Source organism: Aegilops tauschii, unplaced genomic scaffold, assembly GCF_002575655.3.
Source record: "Aegilops tauschii subsp. strangulata cultivar AL8/78 unplaced genomic scaffold, Aet v6.0 ptg001204l_obj, whole genome shotgun sequence".
Lineage (NCBI taxonomy): Eukaryota > Viridiplantae > Streptophyta > Magnoliopsida > Poales > Poaceae > Aegilops > Aegilops tauschii.
The window spans coordinates 1-5688 of NW_027333406.1; the positions used below are offsets into that span (position 1 = coordinate 1).

The 5688-nt window shown below is 33.6% G+C and overlaps 2 non-coding genes across 2 annotated transcripts; both read right to left on the reverse strand.

Annotated features, from left to right (window-relative positions):
- Nucleotides 1-2545: 2545 nt before the first annotated feature.
- Nucleotides 2546-2619, reverse strand: TRNAW-CCA (transfer RNA tryptophan (anticodon CCA)). The gene has a single exon. It is a non-coding gene; the product is annotated as a tRNA-Trp (tRNA).
- A 139-nt stretch (nucleotides 2620-2758) lies between these two features.
- On the reverse strand, nucleotides 2759-2832 carry TRNAP-UGG (transfer RNA proline (anticodon UGG)). Its single transcript has one exon. It is a non-coding gene; the product is annotated as a tRNA-Pro (tRNA).
- Between the last annotated feature and the right edge of the window lie 2856 nt (nucleotides 2833-5688).

Here is a 5688-nt window from a genome sequence, read left to right on the forward strand (position 1 = left end):
TAAGAGTAAAAATTCCGCGGGTCCTTTCCGCTCTAATCAGATAAAGGGGGGTAAGGACCCGCTAAGCTCCTACTTTTTCATGTTTACAATCTGGTCCCTCCGATTACTATAGAGATGAACCCAATCCAGAATATGAACCATAAAAGAAAACACCTACTAAACCAATCACAGCAATACCAGCTACAGTACCTATCAGCCAAAGAGGAATTCTTCCAGTAGTATCGGCCATTTCCCCTACTTTCCTCCACATTTTATCAATTGGTCATGCTAGAGACAAAAACAGTCATGGGTAGTTATAAGGATGGTATCCTTCCAAATGGGATAAGAGAATTCTTATTAGTCTCTTTCTTTCTCTCAATTGAAGAAGTAATTGGAAAATAAAACAGCAAGTACAAAAATGAGTAATAAACCCCAGTATAGACTGGTACGATTCAATTCAACATTTTGTTCATTCGGGTTTGATTGTGTCATAGTTCTATAGTTGGAATTTGTTTTATCGTTGGATGAACTGCATTGCTGATATTGATCCCAAGAAAAAAACAGTAGGTACAGCTAGTCCGTGAATAGCCAGCCATCGCACTGTAAAAATAGGATAGGTTCGATCTATGGTCATTGAGGGCCTCCTAAAAGGATCTACTAAATTCATCGAGTTGTTCTAAAGAATCAAAACGGTCGGTTATTAACGGAATTCCTTGTCGGCTTTCCGTGAAATACTCGTTTGGCCTAGGACTTCCAAACACGTCATAAGCTAAACCCGTACTGACAAATAACCAACCCGCAATGAATAGGGAAGGTATAGTAATGCTATGAATAACCCAGTATCGAATACTGGTAATAATATCAGCAAAAGAACGTTCTCCCGTGCTTCCAGACATGCTGAACTCCCAAAATTTTTGTACATTCAAAAAAGGAATTGATTCCGTAAAAGATGGGATCGACCAGTAAATAGAAAATTACTGATATTTCATCCTTGTGAGATTGTCAATTTTGTACCAAAGGTGTATTTTGAGTATACCGAATTAGTATAGCTATCCTTCCTATGGCACAGCAATCTGGTTTTGCCTGGTTCCGAAACATAATTACTTTTTTATTTTTTTTGTCTATAGGTAAGCTATATGTTATTCAAGGCATCAATAGAAAACCCCATTTTTGTAGGTTCTACTTACTTTTCATTGGCTTCGGAATATATAGAGTAATTCGGAATAGCAGCCAAAATCTTGGGAAAATCTAAGTTAATGATCAATAGGTTTGGATAAATAATTTAGGAAGGATATTCTCATACTGACACAATACAAGGACAAGTATATGTGAAATCTATCCTTTCATAATTCGTAATTCATCCTTGTATTGTTTGTTGGATTAGGTCTAACTTTCTTGACCAAACTGCGAGCGCGGAACTTTACGAGATGAAATAGGGAAAGACAGAAGATAGAATAGAACTTAAAAGGATAATTGAAGTGACTCGTCTTCGAATCTACTTTGGTTGGAGTTCGAAAAAGGAATAAAAATAAAGTAAATTCAAGGAAGAGCTTTCTTTTTTTTTTTAACAGCCCCTTGGCAGGTCGTGGAATGCTTTTGTTCTCCTCTTATTCCATATGGAATACAATCAGTTAAAATAAGAAGGAATAGGGGAATATTCGATCGTTCACTCCAAAACGAGGGTCCTATTGAAAAAGAAATTATCCAAAATAGAAAGAAGTTTTTTTTTCAAATTCAATTGTTTATTTATCTCTTATTCAAAAATTTCCCTGAAAATTGAATGAAAAAATGAAATTCAATGGGGTTAGATGATCTAGTTCTTAATATTATTACTTTACTCAATTGACAAATTCCACAACAAATCTCTTGATTCGGAATTAGGGACTCATGTATCATCTGATGAATCCACTTTCTTTTACACTTCTGTATCTTACTCTACCTTGTTTTTTAGTATTATCTAAAATAACTGATGAATTCTGAATTTTCCATAACTTAGGTAAATGCTTTACCAACATATGTAGTGTAGTAAAAAAAAATAAATGGAATTTAACTCTTTCATGCTTACTTTAACTAGTTATTTTGGTTTTCTACTGGCTGCTTTAACTATAACCCCAGCTCTATTTATTGGCTTGAACAAGATACGCCTTATTTGAATTGACTGAATAATTATAATTCAGAAAAGAAAAATCTTTCTTTGGGATTCCTGGCATTCTACGACTCTTTTCCAGACTAATTAGGAATTCTTTTCTTGGTCATTGAGATTCGTGGATAATTTAGAGTACTATTTAGGGATAGATCGTACCTCTTTTTTTATCCCCTCGAACAAATCGAAATGATTGAAGTTTTTCTATTTGGAATCGTCTTAGGCCTAATTCCTATTACTTTAGCGGGATTATTCGTGACTGCGTATTTGCAATACAGGCGTGGGGATCAGTTGGATCTTTGATTGAGTCATTTTTTTTTGATTGACCTCCTCCAGACCAGAGAGGAGGTCAAATTGAAATTGGAGTTACAATTCAATTTTGTTAAGTTATTTTACTCTGCTTCGACATAAAATAGATGGAATCACGCTCTGTAGGATTTGAACCTACGACATCGGGTTTTGGAGACCCGCGTTCTACCGAACTGAACTAAGAGCGCTTTCATTCATTCAAAAAGAAAATCTTTTTCTATTCCTAATGTATCTCACGTACGTATAGTCTCCACAAATTCAAGTTATACCCACTTTACTTTAATTGATCTCGTCGCTACTGCCTATAAAGAAGAAAGAAGTAATAGGTAGGGATGACAGGATTTGAACCTGTGACATTTTGTACCCAAAACAAACGCGCTACCAAGCTGCGCTACATCCCTTTTCCAAATTAAATTGTTGTACAATGCCATTGTACACAATTCCTGTCTTCTTTTCCACATCATAATTTTCTTCTTCTTTCTATTTTCTTCTTCTTTCTTTCTCTATCTATATATAGAACCCTCGTGTCATTTCTTCTTTTTGGTCTCATATAATTAAGGAATTATATACATATAAAATCCAATATAATTTCGCCTATAAAAGAAGGATTACTTTTCCTTGCTAATATATAGGAAGAAGGGGTCATCTTTTTCTTTTTTAGGGATAGGAAAATTTCGTCGATATGGTTCATTTTATATATAGCATAACAATCTTGGGCAAGAGTTTATGATCATATATGTATTCCAACAAGGAAGGAGGATTTTCAATGCGGGATATAAAAACATATCTCTCTGTAGCACCCGTGCTAAGTACTCTATGGTTTGGTGCTTTAGCAGGTTTATTGATAGAAATTAATCGTTTATTCCCAGATGCTTTGTCATTCCCTTTTTTTTAATTCTAGTTATTGCTATGGGAGGGATAGATTTCTTCGTGATATGACAAAATTTGATCCTTTTCAATCTTTTTTTAGTATCGGAAGGAAAAAGAAAGAAAAGATGGATTGGGTTGAACCTCAGAGTCATTAAAAATTTTGTAAACCCCATTTTTGAAAATAGAAATTCAATTTAAAGGGGTACCCAAGCTAAATAAGGCCTCAGAAATCAGAGCATAGAAAAGGTGGGGCTGGCTAATTAAATGAAAGGATTTCGAACCAAAATCTTTGCTAATTCGACAAGGATTGTATTCTTTAATTATTTCTCTATTTTTTATTACTTAATTTAAGAATAAAAAAAAATTATTCTAATGAATTTTATTCTTCTTCTTCGGATTCAAAATAGAAGAATAAAAGAATAAGTAGAAGAATTAAGTTAAGTCAATCCAAAAAGAAAAGGAGGTTCATGGCCAAGGGAAAAGATGTTAGAATCAGAGTTATTTTGGAATGCATCAGTTGTGTTCGAAAAGGTGCCAATGAGGAATCGACGGGGATTTCTAGATATAGTACTCAAAAGAATCGCCACAATACACCCGGACAATTAGAATTCAAAAAATTTTGTCGTTATTGTCGCAAGCATACGACTCATCACGAAATAAAGAAATAGGAACATCGTGTGTTCGATCTTTCCAAACAACAGAAAGAGTAAGAACTTCATATTTAATATATAAAGAAAACATAGTATAGAATACAAAATACAAATCAACTCATCTGATTTCCGGTAGATATTATTTCATATGTATAGAGGGTATTCATATACTATAATATGAATCAAATAAGATATGGATCAAAGAAAAACTACTTCTTCTGGATCCTAAATTAATAAAATAAAGAAGTGAATTTTCAAATTTTCAAATTTTAAATAAGGAATAAATCATGTATACATCTAAACAACCTTTTCTTAAATCTAAGCAACCCTTTAGTAAATCCAAGCAAACTTTTAATAAATCCAAGCAACCCTTTCGTAAATCCAAGCAAACTTTTCGTAAATTCAAGCAACCTTTTCGTAAATCTAAACAACCTTTTCGTAGGCGTCCCCGGATTGGCCCGGGAGATCGAATTGATTATAGAAACATGAGTTTAATTAATAGATTTATTAGTGAACAAGGAAAAATATTATCGAGACGAATAAATAGATTAACCTTGAAACAACAACGATTAATTACTCTTGCTATAAAACAGGCTCGTATTTTATCTTTCTTACCGTTTCGTAACTATGAGAACGAAAAGCAATTTCAAGCCCAGTCAATTTCAATAATTACAGGTTCTAGACCCAGAAAAAATAGACATATTCCTCAATTAACGCAAAAGTACAATTCCAATCGAAACTTAAGAAACAACAACCAACCAAAATTTAAGAAACAACAACCGGAACTTAAGTTCCGATTGTTGATGTTTTATTCGAATTCGAAAGGGCCAGACCTATATATATTATAAAGAAAGTAATCCAGCTCGTTGATTCCTACCACTTAATCTTAATTTATTGTATCTTCCCGGAGAGGGAACTCCGGGAATTCATCTTTTATTATTCCAGTATATTACTTTATTTATACCTTTAATTGATGATCTTTATTTTATTGGAAATCGTGTAAAGATTATTTGGATTTGATACAGCTACTTGTGCAAGCATTTTACGATTAAGAATCAATTTCTTCTTGTACAGGTTGTGTATTAATTTACTATAACTATCGAATACTTTATATACCCGCGTTGCTGCGTTTATCCGAGTGATCCACAAACGACGAAAATCCCTCTTTTGCCTACCTCTATCTCGATGAGAGGAAACAAAAGCTCTTTTTACCTGTTGGGTAATCATTCGATTAAGTCTTAAATGAGCCCCTCTAAAGTTTGAGGCAAATGAACGCATTTTTGTTCGTCGTCTCCGGGCTATATATCCTCGCGGAACTCTGGTCATTGAATCAAATTAACCTTAATGAATAACTAATGATTTCTCTTCTTTTAGCCACCCTTTTTCTCATTAATAACAAAACTAATTATTCCGATATATAAAATATTAATTCCAATGGCTTTTGCTATAGTAACCTTCCCAACCACGATTTTTTATTCCACTCCGTTCAGTTATTTCTATACGAAATAACAAATTCATTCTAATAATACTAAAAAAAATAGTGGGTTCCATCGTTTCTATGGTTCCCTTTTAAACGGTGAGGCCCTCTCTATACACCGGAGCCCTTTCTTTCATCAAAAGGTATTGCGAACTTGTATAGTCCACATTCTTTGGCTCTACCTATCCATTATAGAGTAAATAGCTCTTTTCACAATAAGAGTTATCCATACAGTGACGGTATTTAATTATGAAAGTTGG